Genomic DNA, 17,655 nt, shown 5'->3' with positions numbered 1-17,655 from the left:
CATATAAATGTGCATTTCTCCTTTGTATTTCCATATGAAGCATCTCCTTAGCCAGTATAAAGCATTAATCTGGGGAAGGGGATGGCCAGGGAGTATGGAGTAGAAAGGGAAGGAAAAGACAATTAGGAGATTTATTGCAGAAACATAAAGAAAATAGTTAATATTCAGATTCTAGCAGGCAACAAAAATGTTTTTGAGCACACACTGAGAGAGAGAGAGAGAGAGAAGAAAACTGAGGTGCTGAGCATTTTATCTGAGAGACTGAGTGTTGACCTAAAGGGGCCACATGGTAGGTTTCTTGCAAAACTGATTGCTGTCATGCCTCTCTTTGTATCCAAGCCCTTTGCACCATGACTTTGCATGCCTCCATCAGGTGAATGGTCCAGCAGACTAACAACAAGCGCAAAGACACTGAGGCAAGAAGGAGCTTGACAGTGTTCAAGAAACACAGAGAAGGCCGGTGTGGTTGGAGTGCAGGGAGAGGGACTGGGGAATGATAGAAAGTGAAGTCAGAGAGAGGACAACACCAGATCATACATAGCCTTTGAGACTAGAAATCTCTGGCAACAGTAGAAGGAAAAGCCCAAACCACTGTGGCCTGCTTATACATGAGTACAGAAAGACCTATGGTTAAAATAGCAAAATGCTTTCATTCCAGTTGGTAAATAGCCACTGTGCTGATCCCCCCTAAAAGTCCCCACAGCTCTGGCCAGCCAGGCCTCTCCTTGAGGGCCACAAACCTTCCAGGATCCTGTAATTTAAGAATTCAGGGTAACTAGAAGCCTCTAACCCTGATCTAGTGCCATGACTACAGATGCATAACATTATCCCAGGCAAAAGGAAGAGCATTTCTTTATATACATCTTTATGAAGTTCAAAATAAACATGTATTCATTCAATTAGTAAATATTTATTAAGTACCAACTATGGGCCAGGAGGTATTAGAGGTGTCGGGGATGAGTGAGAGTAAACAGGCCAGTTTCTGCCTTCACAAAGCTTAGAGTTTGGACTTTAGGCAAATTATTGCCTGCAGGGAGCAATTTTTAGGCAGTGGTTCTCAACCTAAACTACACAGCAGAATCACCAGAGGGTTTTTAAAAGTACTGATACCTAGGTCCCACCCCAAGAGGGTCTGATTTAATTCCTCTGAGTAGTGACCAGGGCATTGGAAATTTCTAAAAGTCCACCAGCTGATTCAATGTGCTACCAGGGCTGAGAACTTCTCTCCTAGAGATATGAGCCAACGTGGATGACAGAGTGGAACTGTGACATTTTAGTAAAACTTATGGTCGCAGACAGACAGTTAAGTCTTCACTGCATTTTGACGCATAAAGATAAATCAAGATGGAAACATGATTCTTTCAAAGGTGTTTTTCAGAAAGTTCTGGAGGCCGTCTTTGTAGAATGGTGTTCTGACTAATGCTGCCTGGCAGTCTGACCCAATGTTAGGCAGGTCAACTCCACGTATTCTGCCAATACTCAGCAAAACTCTCGGCTTTGTGAAATAGAATTCCTGAGGAGAAGGACCTCTAAATGTGAACACTCCTACCCTTCCCTTCCCCCACCCATAACCTGTCTGCACGTCCCAACCAAAGCCAGCAGTCAGCCTGAGGAATGGGTGAACGCCCAGGACTCCATGCCACAGGTAAGGAATCCAGCCCTCGGGGTCAACAACCAAAACTTGAAGTTGCTTTGCACACGGATTTATTACCTCTCCAAACCACTTTCCAGTTGCTTCCTTCAGCTGTCCATCAAGTGACAAATGTTTAGGATGAAACAGAATCAGAAACTCCTTGAAACTATTTGACCCAAAGGAGAGTCAAGAGGAGCTATGGAAAGGGAAACATGCACCAAATGCTGGGCTGCAGCATAAAGATTTTTCTAGATTCATTGGGTCACAGAGAAGCATCAAAGCACATTCTAGGACAATGAATGTGCTCAGGGATAGCTCTTGATTATTCCGTCCTAATGAAGGGGGACAATGATGTGAGTTTTCTGAAACAGCAGCTGATTTTAATGAGCGGTTTGGTTTTGACTCTGGAAATCACTACTAGGTAAATAAAAACGTACCCAGCATGTCTGACCATTTTTCAGCTGGGCAGCTTGGAATGTGGCCAAGAATGTAGAAAGAAAATGGCTAGCATTTCAAAATTCATCTGAGAAAACCCACAAAACAGAAACATCTTAGTGGAAACAGCAGAGCTCTGAATTATGATTTAGAAGGCAAGAATTCTTGTCTCTGGTCTATCGTGACCAGGTGTGTGACATGGGTAAGTAACTTCTCTTCTCTCTGTGCCTCAATTTCCTCACTTTTAAAATGAGGGGACTAGACTTAAGTGATCTCCAGTAGGACAGATGGGTAAAATGGAATTTAATATCTGAGAGAGAGAGAAAAAAAATACTGATATGTGGAGAATGAAAACCACTGTCAGGGAGTAACCAAATTTGTATTTGGAGCCCAAGACACTCCTAGGGGATGAGGGTAGGAGGGGATCAAGATGCTTACACTTTTTCTCAAAAATTAAAACTAGTCAGGGTGAACTGGGGATTGCCCTGAGCTATTCCTAGAGTCAGAGAAGGGCCACGAGAACCCTAGGTAAACTCACCACCAAGGAGAAAAGATAGGACCACCAGCCCAGCTTCTGTACTGACTTAGGAGTTCAAAAGTGTAGTGCACGCTGGGACCAGACCCAACCCAGGATCAGGGAGCAGGTTTGAGTCCTGGGGAAGTGGCCATGTGAGTGAGGAGCTATAATGATGGGAGTCCAAGCCAAGTTTGCCTGAAGCCCACCACTGGCTGAACTTACTCCTGAGGGCTGGGACCTTCTCTTTGGCCGCTTAAAGAAGAGCAGTGGCCCAAGCAACCTACACTAGCAGCTTCTCCTAGAGCCACCAACCTCTGTGGAACGGCAGAGTCTCCAGTCTCAGTTGGGACTCCAGAAGTTGAAACAGAAATGACCAGGACAGCCCTGGCCTATTAGAGGAAGGGACTCTCAGCAAAGGTCGCTGTGTTTCCTGTTCACTGGGCATGCGAGAGCTCCCACATTCAACTTTGGGCCCCCACCTGAGTGGTGCCTTATTTGCATCCCAAACTATGAATTGGGGCACTCCAGTTACAGAACTATAAGATCCCTTACAGCTCTAATATGATGTGGTTTTAGTGTACCCACACTAAAGTCACAAAGACTGACTTTATTTCAGGGTTTAGCATATAACTATACCCTTAAGTTTGTAGACATTGGGACTCTTGTGTAAAAAAAGGGAGAAACGGGTAAATTAGGTATCCATCTGTGACCATTACATAGTCTAAAATAAACACAAAAGGCGTATCACTGCTAACGATCCATGAATTCACTCCATATGCATGCATTAGAGATCATTAAAGTGAAAGCTGGGAATGCAAAAGATAATTATATAGTTTGAATATCTAAAAATTTTTCCTGATAGAGGGCAGATTTGTATGTATGTGTAAAATATAAGTGTATTACCCCCAAATGGAAACTGAAACACATGCTTGCTTTAGTGGAAGGTGATCATTATATTAATTTACTGTTTCAAATGGCCTTGGACAATAACCATCAGCTTTGTAAACGTGCGGACCTCTTGATCCAGCAATTTCACATGTAGAAATTTAACCTGATGAAATTTTTCACCAGTATACAAAAACAAATATATATGAATGTTCATTGTCACAACATTGTTTTTTTTTTTTCTTCAAACATCTTTATTGAAGTATAATTGCCTTACAATAGTGTGTTAGCATCTGCTTTATAACAAAGTGAATCTGTTATACATATACAATATGTTCCCATTTCTCTTCCCTCTTGCATCTCCCTCCCTCCCACCCTCCCCATCCCACCCCTCTAGGTGGTAACAAAGCACCGAGCTGATCTCCCTGTGCTATGCGGCTGCTTCCCACTAGCTATCTATTTTACATTTGGTAGTGTATATATGTCCATGACACTCTCTTACCCTGTCACATCTCACCCCCCCCCCCCATATCCTCAAGTCCATTCTCTAGTAGGTCTGTGTCTTTATTCCCGTCTTGCCACTAGGTTCTTCATGGCCTTTTTTTTTTTTTTTCCCTTAGATTCCATATATATGTGTTGGCATACTGTATTTGTTTTTCTCTTTCTGACTTACTTCACTCTGTATGACAGACTCTAACTCCATCCACCTCATTACAAATACCTCCATTTCATTTCTTTTTATGGCTGAGTAATATTCCATTGTATATATGTGCCACATCTTCTTTATCCATTCATCTGTCGATGGACATTTAGGTTGCTTCCATGTCCTGGCTATTGTAAATAGAGCTGCAATGAACATTTTGGTACATGACTCTTTTTGACCTATGGTTTTCTCAGGGTATATGCCCAGTAGTGGGATTGCTGGGTCGTATGGTAGTTCTATTTGTAGTTTTTTAAGGAACCTCCATACTGTTCTCCATAGTGGCTGTATCAATTTACATTCCCACCAACAGTGCAAGAGTGTTCCCTTTCCTCCACACCCTCTCCAGCATTTATTGTTTCTAGATTTTTTGATGATGGCCATTCTGACCGGTGTGAGATGATATCTCATTGTAGTTTTGATTTGCATTTCTCTAATGATTAATGATGTTGAGCATTCTTTCATGTGTCTGTAGGCCATCTGTATATCTTCTTTGGAGAAATGTCTATTTAGATCTTCTGCCCATTTTTGGATTGGGTTGTTCGTTTTTTTGTTATTGAGCTGCATGAGCTGCTTGTAAATCTTGGAGATTAATCCTTTGTCAGTTGCTTCATTTGCAAATATTTTCTCCCATTCTGAGGGTTCTCTTTTGGTCTTGTTTATGGTTTCCTTTGCTGTGCAAAAGCTTTTAAGTTTCATTAGGTCCCATTTGTTTATTTGTGTTCTTATTTCCATTTCTCTGGGAGCTGGGTCAAAAAGAATCTTGCTGTGATGTATGTCATAGAGTGTTCTGCCTATGTTTTCCTCTAAGAGTTTGATAGTGTCTGCCCTTACATTTAGGTCTTTAATCCATTTTAAGTTTATTTTTGTGCATGGTGTCAGGGAGTGTTCTAATTTCATACTTTTACATGTTCCTGTCCAATTTTCCCAGCACCACTTATTGAAGAGGCTGTCTTTTCTCCACTGTATATGCTTGCCTCCTTTATCAAAGATAAGTTGACCATATGTGTGTGGGTTTATCTCTGGGCTTTCTATCCTGTTCCATTGATCTATATTTCTGTTTTTGTGCCAATACCAAACTGTCTTGATTACTGAAGCTTTGTAATATAGTCTGAAGTCAGGGAGCCTGATTCCCCCAGCTCCATTTTTCGTTCTCAAGATTGCTTTGGCTATTCGGGGTCTTTTGTGTTTCCATACAAATTGTGAAATTTTTTGTTCTAGTTCTGTGAAAAATGCCAGTGGTAGTTTGATAGGGATTGCATTGAATCTGTAGATTGCTTGGGGTAGTAGAGACATTTTCACAATGTTGATTCTTCCAATCCAGGAACATGGTATATCTCTCCATCTATTTGTATCATCTTTAATTTCTTTCATCAGTGTCTTATAATTTTCTGCATACAGGTCTTTTGTCTCCTTAGGTAGGTTTATTCCTAGATATTTTATTCTTTTTGTTGCAATGGTAAATGGGAGTGTTTTCTTAATTTCACTTTCAGATTTTTCGTCATTAGTGTATAGAAATGCAAGAGATTTCTTTGCATTAATTTTGTATCCTGCTACTTTACCAAATTCATTGATTAGCTCTAGGAGTTTTCTGGTAGCATCTTTAGGATTCTCTATGTATAGTATCATGTCATCTGCAAATAGTGACAGCTTTACTTCTTCTTTTCCGATTTGGATTCCTTTTATTTCTTTGTCTTCTCTGATTGCTGTGGCTAGGACTTCCAGAACTATGTTGAATAATAGTGGTGAGAGTGGGCAACCTTGTCTTGTTCCTGATCTTAGTGGAAATGGTTTCAGTTTTTCACCATTGAGGACAATGTTGGCTGTGGGTTGGTCATATATGGCCTTTATTATGTTGAGGAAAGTTCCCTCTATGCCTACTTTCTGCAGGGCTTTTATCATAAATGGGTGTTGAATTTTGTCCAAAGCTTTCTCTGCATCTATTGAGATGATCATATGGTTTTTCTCCTTCAATTTGTTAATATGGTGTATCACATTGATTGATTTGCGTATATTGAAGAATCCTTGCATTCCTGGGATAAACCCCGCTTGATCATGGTGTATGATCCTTTTAATGTGCTGTTGGATTCTGTTTGCTAGTATTTTGTTGAGGATTTTTGCATCTATATTCATCAGTGATATTGGCCTGTAGTTTTCTTTCTTTGTGACATCTTTATCTGGTTTTGGTATCAGGGTGATGGTGGCCTCGTAGAATGAGTTGGGGAGTGTTCCTCCCTCTGCAATATTTTGGAAGAGTTTGAGAAGGATAGGTGTTAGCTCTTCTCTAAATGTTTGATAGAATTCACCTGTGAAGCCATCTGGTCCTGGGCTTTTGTTTGTTGGAAGGTTTTTAATCACAGTTTCAATTTCAGTGCTTGTGATTGGTCTGTTCATATTTTCTATTTCTTCCTGGTTCAGTCTCGGCAGTTTGTGCATTTCTAAGAATCTGTCCATTTCTTCCAGGTTGTCCATTTTATTGGCATATAGTTGCTTGTAGTAATCTCTCATGATCTTTTGTATTTCTGCAGTGTCAGTGGTTACTTCTCCTTTTTCATTTCTAATTCTATTGATCTGAGTCTTCTCCCTTTTTCTCTTGATGAGTCTGGCTAATGGTTTATCAATTTTGTTTATCTTCTCAAAGAACCAGCTTTTAGTTTCATTGATTTTTGCTATTGTTTCCTTCATTTCTTTTTCATTTATTTCTGACCTGATCTTTATAATTTCTTTCCTTCTGCTGGCTTTGGGGTTTTTTTGTTCTTCTTTCTCTAATTGCTTTAGGTGCAAGGTTAGGTTGTTTATTCGAGATGTTTCCTGTTTCTTGAGGTAGGCTTGTATTGCTATAAACTTCCCTCTTAGCACTGCTTTTGCTGTGTCCCATAGGTTTTGGGTCGTCGTGTCTCCATTGTCATTTGTTTCTAGGTATTTTTTGATTTCCCCTTTGATTTCTTCAGTAATCACTTCGTTATTAAGTAATGTATTGTGTAGCCTCCATGTGTTTGTATTTTTTACAGATCTTTTCCTGTAATTGATATCTAGTCTCATAGCGTTGTGGTCGGAAAAGATACTTGATACGATTTCAATTTTCTTAAATTTACCAAGGCTTGATTTGTGACCCAAGATATGATCTATCCTGGAGAATGTTCCATGAGCACTTGAGAAAAATGTGTATTCTGTTGTTTTTGGGTGGAATGTCCTATAAATATCAATTAAGTCCATATTGTTTAATGTATCATTTAAAGCTTGTGTTTCCTTATTTATTTTCATTTTGGATGATCTGTCCATTGGTGAAAGTGGGGTGTTAAAGTCCCCTACTATGATTGTGTTGCTGTCAATTTCCCCTTTCATGGCTGTTAGTATTTGCCTTATGTATTGAGGTGCTCCTATGTTGGGTGCATAAATATTTACAATTGTTATACCTTCCTCTTGGATCGATCCCTTGATCATTATATAGTGTCCTTCTTTGTCTCTTGTAATAGTCTTTATTTTAAAGTCTATTTTGTCTGATATGAGAATTGCTACTCCAGCTTTCTTTTGATTTCCATTTGCATGGAATATCTTTTTCCATCCCCTCACTTTCAGTGTGTATGTGTCCCTAGGGCTGAAGTGGGTCTCTTGTAGACAGCATATGTATGGGTCTTGTTTTTGTATCCATTCAGCCAGCCTGTGTCTTTTGGTGGGAGCATTTAATCCATTTACATTCAAGGTAATTATCGATATGTATGTTCCTATTCCCATTTTCTTAAATGTATTGGGTTTGTTATTGTAGGTGTTTTCCTTCTCTTGTGTTTCTTGCCTAGAGAATTTCCTTTAGCATTTGTTGTAAAGCTGGTTTGGTGGTGCTGAACTCTCTCAGCTTTTGCTTGTCTGTAAAGGTTTTAATTTCTCCATCGAATCTGAATGAGATCCTTGCTGGGTAGAGTAATCTTGGTTGTAGGTTTTTCTCCTTCATGACTTTAAGTATATCCTGCCACTCCCTTCTGGCTTGCAGAGTTTCTGCTGAGAGATCAGATGTTAACCTTATGGGGATTCCCTTGTGTGTTATTTGTTTTTTTTCCCTTGCTGCCTTTAATATGTTTTCCTTATATTTAATTTTTGACAGTTTGATAAATATGTGTCTTGGCGTGTTCCTCCTTGGGTTTATCCTGTATGGGACTCTCTGTGCTTCCAGGACTTGATTAACTATTTCCTTTCCCATATTAGGGAAGTTTTCAACTATAATCTCTTCAAAAATTTTCTCAGTCCCTTTCTTTTTCTCTTCTTCTTCTGGTACCCCTATAATTCGAATGTTGGCACGTTTACTGTTGTCCCAAAGGTCCCTGAGACTGTCCTCAGTTCTTTTCATTCTTTTTTCTTTATCCTGCTCTGTAGTAGTTATTTCCACCATTTTATCTTCCAGGTCACTTATCCTTTCTTCTGCCTCAGTTATTCTACTATTGATCCCATCTAGAGTATTTTTAATTTCATTTATTGTGTTTTTCATCATTGCTTGGTTCCTCTTTAGTTCTTTTACATCCTTGTTAAATGTTTCTTGCATTTTGTCTATTCTATTTCCAAGATTTTGGATCATCCTTACTATCATTATTCTGAATTCTTTTTCAGGTAGACTACCTATTTCCTCTTCATTTGTTAAGTCCGGTGTGTTTTGACCCTGCTCCTTCATCTGCTGTGTGTTTTTCTGTCGTCTCATTTTGCCTATCTTACTGTGTTTGGGGTCTCCTTTTCACAGGCTGCAGGTTCGTAGTTCCCGTTGTTTTTGGTATCTGTCCCCAGCGGCTAAGGTTGGTTCAGTGGGTTGTGTAGGCTTCCTGGTGGAGGGAACTAGTGCCTGAGTTCTGGTGGATGAGGCTAGATCTTGTCTTTCTGGTGGGCACGTCCACGTCTGGTGGTGTATTTTGTGGTGTCTGTGGCCTTATTATGATTTTAGGCAGCCTCTCTGCCAATGGATGGGGTTGTGTTCCTGTCTAGCTAGTTGTTTGGCATAGGATGTCCAGCACTGTAGCTTGCTGGTCGTTGAGTGAAGCTGGGTCTTGATATTGAGATGGAGATCTCTGGGAGATTTTTGCCGTTTGGTATTACGTGGAGCTGGGAGGTCTCTTGTGGACCAGTGTTCTGAAGTTGGCTCTCCCACCTCAGAGGCACGGCCCTGATGCCTGGCTGGAGCACCAAGAGCCTTTCGTCCACACGGCTCAGAGTAAAAGGGAGAAAAAATAGAAAGAAAGAAAGAAAGAGGCTATAATATAGTGAAGTAAAATAAAGCTATTGTAAAGCAAAGCTATACAGACAAAATCTCACCCAGAAGCATATACATATACACTCACAAAAAAAAGGAAAAGGGGAAAAATTAATATCTCCTGCTCCCGAAGTCCCCCTCCTGAATTTGGGATGATTCGTTGTCTATTCAGGTATTCAACAGATGCAGGCACATCCAGTTGTTTGTGGAGTTTTAATCCGCTGCTTCTGAGGCTGCTGGGAGAGATTTCCCCTTCTCTTCCCTGTTCGCACAGCTCCTGGGGTTCAGCTTTGGATTTGGACCCGCCTCTGCGTGTAGGTCGCCTGAGGGCGTCTGTTCCCCGCCCAGACAGGACGGGGTTAAAGGAGCAGCTGCTTCGGGGGCTCTGGCTCACCCAGGCCGCGGGGAGGGAGCGGTACGGAGGAGGCGGGGCGAGCCTGCGGCGGCCGAGGCCGGCGTGACGTTGCACCAGCTCGAGGCGCGCAGTGCGTTCTCCCGGGGATGTTGTCCGCGGGTCCCGGGACCCTGGCAGTGGCGGGCTGCACAGGCTCCCGGGAGGGGAGGTGTGGAGAGTGACCTGTGCTCACACACAGGCTTTTTGGAGGCGGCAGCAGCAGCCCCAGCGTCTCACGCCCGTCTCTGGGGTCCGCACTGATCGCCGTGGCTTGCGCCCTTCTCTGGAGTTCGTTTAGGCGGCGCTCTGAATCCCCTCTCCTTGCCCGCCGCGAAACAAAGAGGCAAGAAAAAGTCTCTTGCCTCTTCGGCAGCTGCAGACTTTTTCCCCGGACTCCCTCCCGGCTAGCTGTGGTGCGCTAACCCCTTCAGGCTGTGTTCACGCTGCCAGCCCCAGTCCTCTCCCTGCGATCCGACTGAAGCCCGAGCCTCAGCTCCCAGCCCCGCCCGCCCCAGCGGCTATGCAGACAAGCCTCTCGGGCTGGTGAGTGCTGCTCGGCGCCGAGCCTCTGTGCGGGAACCTCTCCGCTTTGCCCTCCGCACCTCTGTGGCTGCGCTCTCCTCCGTGGCTCTGAAGCTTCCCCCCTCCGCCCCCCGCAGTCTCCGCCCGCGAAGGGGCTCCTAGTGCGTGGAAACCTTTCCTCCTTCACGGCTCCCTCCCACTGGTGCAGGTGCCGTCCCTATTCTTTTGTCTCTGTTATTTCTTTTTTCTTTTGCCCTACCCAAGTACGGGGGGAGTTTCTTGCCTTTTTGGAGGTCGGACGTTTTCTGCCAGCGTTCAGTGGGTGTTCTGTAGGATCAGTTCCACGTGTAGGTGTATTTCTACTGTATCTGTGGGAAGGAATGTGATCTCCGCGTCTTACTCTTCCGCCATCTTCTCTACCCTCCAGAACATTGTTAACAAAGAAAAAACTGAAAAGAATTGAAACATTCATTAATAAGGGATTAGTTAGATAAATTAGCAGGCATCCATATGCCAGGATACTCTGAAATTATTAAAAATAGTCAAATGTACTTTTATAGCAGAGAAATAATTTTATGTCAACTGAGAGAGCTGACATTTACAGTTTGTATGTTTACCCCACATCCATTCCCTGCTTCAAATCAAATTTACATTGAGGCTGAGGCCTTCCTTGTGTCAGGGAAGTTTGGTTACAAAGAGCGCTGATCACAAAAAGATAATTCCTCACACAGGTCAGAATGGCCATCATCAAAAATTCTACAAACAGGAAATGCTGGGGAGGGTGTGGAGAAAGGAAACCCTCCTGCACTGTTGGTGGGAATGTAAATTGGTGCAGCCACTATGGAGAACAGTATGAAGGTTCTTTAAAAAACTAAAAATAAAGCTACCATATGACCAAGCAATCCCACTCCTGGGCATATATCCAAAAAGATAGATGCACCCCAATGTTCACTGCAGCACTATTTACAATAGCCAAGACATGGAAACAACCTAAATGTCCATCGACAGATGAATAGATAAAAAAGATGTAGTATATTTATACAGTGGAATATTACTCTGCCATAAAAAAGAATGAAATAATGCCATTTTCAGCAACATGAATGGACATAGAGATTATCATACTAAGTGAAGTAAGCCAGACAGAGAAAAACAAATATCATATGGTATCACTTACATGTGGAATCTAAGAAAAAAAAAAGATACAAATGAACTTATATACAAAACAGAAATAGACTCACAGACATAACAAACTTATGGTTACTAAAGGGGAAAGGGGGGGAGGGAAAAATTAGGAGTTTGGGATTAACATAAGCACACTGTTATACATAAAATAGATAAGCAACAAGGACCTACTGTATAGCACAGGGAACTATACTCAATATTTTGTAATAACCTATAAGGGAAAAGAATATATATATATTTATATATACATATATGAATTTGAATCACTTTGCTGTCCACCTGAAACTAACATTGTAAAGCAACTGTACTTCAATAAAATAAAAAAAAACCACAAAAAGATAATTCTTAGTGCTTAGCACCAATGACAAGAGACCAGAGAAAGGTATTCTCACCATCCCACTGGCACACTTTTGAGAATGAAAGGGAGTGCTATTAATAATGACATGGAAATAACCTGGACTGTTCTGAGGAAACAGGGACACACTACCTGAACCTTTCTCTGAAGGTTAATTCATTTTCTTAGAAACCAAAGACAAATGTCATCTTTTAATAGATAAGGCCCTTGCTCTCATGGAGACTTAGGTGAGGGGAGATGGCAAATAATAAAGAAAACAAAATAATGAATAAGATAATCAGAGACTAATAAAGCTTTGAAGAAAAAATTTTGAATAGGTGAAGTGATGCAGAGTGGGGAGGTAGAGTGGTCAGGAAGACCTGCTTAAGAAGAAAATATGTGGTGGGAGACCTTAATGTCCAGACAGGGTTGGTTATGCCAAGATATGGGTGGAGCACTCCTGATGGATGACCAATGACCAATGATGCCTGAGGTCTCTGATGTGTTGAAGGAATGCACCCCATGAAAGCAGAATTTGTTGGAGGGTTAATCAAGGGGATGACATGATCTGTATCACGGTCTAGGGGAAGGAATGAAAAAGAAGGAAACAGAGCCAAAGACACCCTGATGGAGGGGGATGGATGATGTGTCTGGGGAGAAAATTAGTAAAGGCAGGAAAAGGGGGGTGGGAGCATGAGAAAGAACCATCCTGGCACCTGCTCCAGACTAGAGGTGGTATAGCTGGTGCTGAGACTGGACAGTGCCAGGACTGGCTCGCCTGAGGGGCTAAGGAGTTTTTCAAAAACTCCAGGGAGATCAGAGGGGGATAGCAAGAAAACCTCAAATTGGAGACGTGTAGCCTAGCCAAGAAAAGGCTAGTGCAGAGTTTACTCTTAATCTACAAACAGCAAATGCTGGAAAGGGTGTGGAGAAAAGCGAACCCTCCTGAACTGTTGGTGGGAATGTAAATTATACAGCCACTATGGAGAACAGTATGGAGGTTCCTTAAAAAACTAAAAATAGAACTACCATATGATCCAGCAATTCCACTACTGGGCATATACCCAGAGAAAACCATAATTCAAAAAGACACATGCACCCCAATATTCATGCAGCACTATTTACAATAGACAGGACATGGAAGCAACCAAAATGTCCATCGACAGATCAATGGATAAAAAAGATGTGGCACATATATACAATGCAATATTACTCAGCCAGAAAAAGGAACAAAACTGGATCATCTGTAGAGACATAGATGGACCTAGAGACAGTCATACAAAGTGAAGTAAGTCAGAAAGAGAAAAACGAATATCGTATATTAACACATATATGTGGAATCTAGAAAAATGGTACAGATGAGCCAGTTTGCAAGGCAGAAATAGAGACACAGATGTAGAGAACAAATGTATGGACACCAAGGGGGAAAGTAGAGGGGGTGGTGGTGGTGGTGGTGGGATGAATTGGGAGATTGGGATTGACATATATACACTAATATGTATAAAATGGATAACTAATAAGAACCTGCTATATAAAAATAGAAGAAAAAAGAAGAAAAGAAAGAGGGAGGGCTAAATTAGGAGTATGGGATAAACAGACACAAACTACTATACATAAAATAGATGAGCAACAAGGATTTACTGTATAACACAGGAAAAAATATTTGATATCTTCTAATATGCAATAATGGAAAATAATGTAATATATATATATATATATATATATATATATAACTGAATCACTTTGCTGTACACCTGAAACTACACAATATTATACGTCAACTATATTTCAACTAAAAACATCTGTAACAAAGGATATATTACAAATTTTTTAAACTCACACAACTGTACACCAAAAATGGAGAATCACACCGAATGTAAATTTAAAATTAAATTTTAAAAAGCTTTGGGGAAGAACCATTTCTCACTAGGAATTCTGGTCTGAAGCATCGGTGCAAGGCCTCTGCCCACAGCAACCTATGAGCAAATGAAATTAGACAGAGCACAAAGGAAAACAAAAGATACTACAGACCCGCCTCTTTGCCCTGGAAGTGCTTGTGGCATGTTTCTCCAGGCCTTCTGACTTGGGTCTTGGACTGGAACTACACCACCAGCTTTCCTGGACCTCCACTTGCAGAGGTATTTCTCGGCCTCCAAAATCAACTGTGTGGCTGAAGGGTCTTGCTGCTCCAGTCAGGTGTCAGGCCTGAGCCTCTGAGATGGGAGAGCCAAGATCAGGACGCTGGACCACCAGAGACCTCCTGGTCCCACATAATATCAGTCGGCAAGAGCTCTCCCAGAGATCAGCTCGATGCTTTGTGACCACCTAGAGGGGTGGGATGGGGAGGGTGGGAGGGAGGGAGGTGCAAGAGGGGAGAGATATGGGAACATATTGTATGTGTATAACTGATTCACTTTTTTATAAAGCAGAAGCTAACACACCATTGTAAGGCAATTATACTTCAATAAAGATGTTTTTAAAAAAAAAGAGCTCTCCCAGAGATCTCTGTCTCAACGCTAAGACCCAGCTCCACTCAATGACCAGCAAGCTCCAGTGTTGGACACCCTATGCCAAACAACTAGCAAGACAGGAACACAACCCCACCCATTAGCAGAGAGGCTGCCTAAAATCATAATAAGTTCACAGAGACCCCAAATCACACCACCGGACATGGTCCTGCCCACCAGAAAGACAATATCAAGCCTCACCCACCAGAACACAGGCACCAGTCTCCTCCACCACGAAGCCTAAACAACCCACTGAACCAACCTTACCCACTGGAGGCAGACACCAAAAACAACAGGAACAATGAACCTGCAGCCTGTGAAAAGGAGACCCCAAACACAGTAAGTTAAGCAGAATGAGAAGACAGAGAAATACACAGCAGATGAAGGAGCAAAGTAAAAACCCACCAGATCAAACAAATGAGGAGGAAATAGGCAGTCTACCTGAAAAAGAATTCAGAGTAATGATAGTGAAAATGATCCAAAATATTGGAAATAGAATGGAGAAAATACAGGCAACGTTTAACAAGGACCTAGAAGAACTAAAGAGCAAACAAACAATGAACAACACAATAAATGAAATTAAAAATTCTCTAGAAGGAATCAATAGCAGAATAACTGAGAAAGAAAAACGGATAACTCACCTGGAAGATAAAATAGTGGAAATAACTACCGCAGAGCAGAATAAAGAAAAAAGAACGAAAAGAATTGAGGACAGTCTCAGAGACCTCTGGGGCAACATTAAATGCACCAACATTTGAATTATAGGGGTCCCACAAGAAGAGAAAAAGAAAGGGACTGAGAAAATATCTGAAGAGATTATAGTTGAAAACTTCCCTAATATGGGAAAGGAAATAGTCAATCAAGTCCAGGAAGCACAGAGAGTCCCATACAGGATAAATCCAAGGAGAAACACGCCAAGACACATATTAATCAAACTCTCAAAAATTAAATACAAAAAACAAATATTAAAAGCAGCAAGGGAAAAACAACAATTAACATACAAGGGAATCCCGATAAGGTTAAGAGATTATCTTTCAGCAGAAACTCTGCAAGCCAGAAGGCAGTACCAGGACATATTTAAAGTGATGAAAGCGAAAGACCTACAACCAAGATTACTCTACCCAGCAAGGATCTCATTCAGATTCAACAGAGAAATTAAAACCCTTACAGACAAGCAAAAAGTAAGAGAATTCAGCACCACCAAACCAGCTTTACAACAAATGCTAAAGGAAATTCTCTAGGCAGGAAACACAAGAGAAGGAAAAGACCAACAATAACAAATCCAAAACAATTTAGAAAATGGTAATGGGACCTACATATTGATAATTACCTTAAATGTAAATGGATTAAATGCTCCAACCAAAAGACATAGACTTGCTGAACGGATATAAAAACAAGACCCATATATATGCTGTGTACAAGAGACCCAATTCAGACCTAGGGACACATAACAGACTGAAAGTGAGGGGATGGAAAAAGATATTCCATGCAAATGGAAATCAAAAGAAAGCTGGAGTCCAAGTGGAGCGAGTGAGCTGAGTGTTTGTGTAGTCGCGTCCTGGAGACTGGTAGCCCTTGCAGCATAGCTGACTGACTGAAGAGCAGATTGCAGAATTCAAAGAAGCTTTTTCACTATTTGACAAGGATGGTTATGGAACTATAGCAACAAAGGAATTGGGAACTGTAATGAGGTCTCATGGGTAGAATCTTACAGAAGCAGAGTTACAGGACATGCTTAATGAAGTGGATGCTGATGGTAATAGCACAATTGACTTCCTGGAATTTCTGACAATGATGGCAAGAAAAATGAAAGACACAGACAGTTAAGAAGAAATTAGGGAAGCATTCCGTGTGTCTGATAAGGATGGTAATGTCTATATTAGTGCAGCAGAGCTCTGCCATGTGATGACAAACCTTGGAGAGAAGTTAACAGATGAAGAGATTGATGAAATGATCAGGGAAGCAGATATTGATGGTGATGGTCAAGTAAACTATAAAGAGTTTGTACAAATGATGACAACAAAGTGAAGACATTGTACAGAGTGTGTTAAATTTCTTGTACAAAATTGTTTATTTGCCTTTTCTTTGTTTGTAACTTATCTGTAAAAGGTTTCACCCTACTTTCAAAAAATAAATATGCATGTATTAGGACTTCATTCCTCCATGTTTTCTTCTCTTATCTTACTGTCATTGTCCTGAAACCTTATTTTAGAAAAATTGATCAAGTACCATGCTGCATGTGGCTTACTCTGGATATATCTAAGCCCTTCTGCACTTCTAAACTTAGAAGGAGTTGGTCAAATGAGGGAACATGTGGGTTATGCTTTCTTTTTAAGTTGTTTTCTTTAGGAACTGTCAGCATGTGGTGTTTGAAGTGTGGAGTTGTAACTCTGTGTGGACTATGGACAGTCAACAATATATACTTAAAAGTGGCACTATTGCAAAATGGGTGTTTTATCCAGGCACTCATACACTATCTTTTTGTACTGCGGGTCCTGTACCAGAAACAATTTCTTTTATTGTTACTTGCTTGTTGTTTTAGCCACTTAAAGAAAATCTGCTTATGGCACAATTTGCCTCAAATCCACTCCAAGTTGTATATTTGTTTTCCAATAAAAAATTACAACTTACTTAACTAAAAAAAAAAAAAAAAAGAGAGAGCTGGAGTCACAATTCTCATATCAGACAAAATAGACTTTAAAATAAAGACTATAACAAGAGACAAAGAAGGACACTACATAATGATCAAGGAATCAATCCAAGAAGAAGATATAACAATTGCAAATATTTATGCACCCAACATAGGAGCACCTCAATACATAAGGCAAATACTAACAGCCATCAAAGGGGAAATCGACAGTAACACAATCATACTAGGGGACTTTAACACCCCACTTTCACCAATGGAAAGATCATGCAAAATGAAAATAAATAAGGAAACACAAGCTTTAAATGACATATTAAACAAGACGGGCTTAATTGATATTTATAGGACATTCCATCCAAAAACAACAGAATACACCTTCTTCTTAAGTGCTTATGGAGCATTCTCCAGGATAGATCATATCAAGCCTTGTTAAATTTAAGAAAATTGAAATTGTATCAAGTATCTTTTCTGACCACAATGCTATGAGACTAGATATTGATTACAGGGAAAAAACTATAAAAGATACAAACACATGCAGGCTAAACAATACACTACTAAATAACCAAGAGACCACTGGAGAAATCAAAGAGGAAATCAAAAAATACCTAGAAACAAATGACAATGAAAACACGATGACCCAAAACCTATGGGATGCAACAAAAGCAGTTC

General features: G+C 40.8%; 1 pseudogene; it reads left to right on the top strand.

Annotated features, from left to right (window-relative positions):
* The first annotated feature begins 1,614 nt into the window (after positions 1–1,614).
* LOC102997224 (calmodulin-A-like) lies at positions 1,615–16,447 on the top strand (annotated as a pseudogene).
* The last annotated feature ends 1,208 nt before the right edge of the window (positions 16,448–17,655 follow it).

The sequence above is a fragment of the Balaenoptera acutorostrata genome, chromosome 4 (assembly GCF_949987535.1).
Source record: "Balaenoptera acutorostrata chromosome 4, mBalAcu1.1, whole genome shotgun sequence".
Taxonomy (NCBI): domain Eukaryota; kingdom Metazoa; phylum Chordata; class Mammalia; order Artiodactyla; family Balaenopteridae; genus Balaenoptera; species Balaenoptera acutorostrata.
Note: the sequence above shows the minus strand (reverse complement) of the source record. Positions and strands in the feature narration are given on the sequence as shown.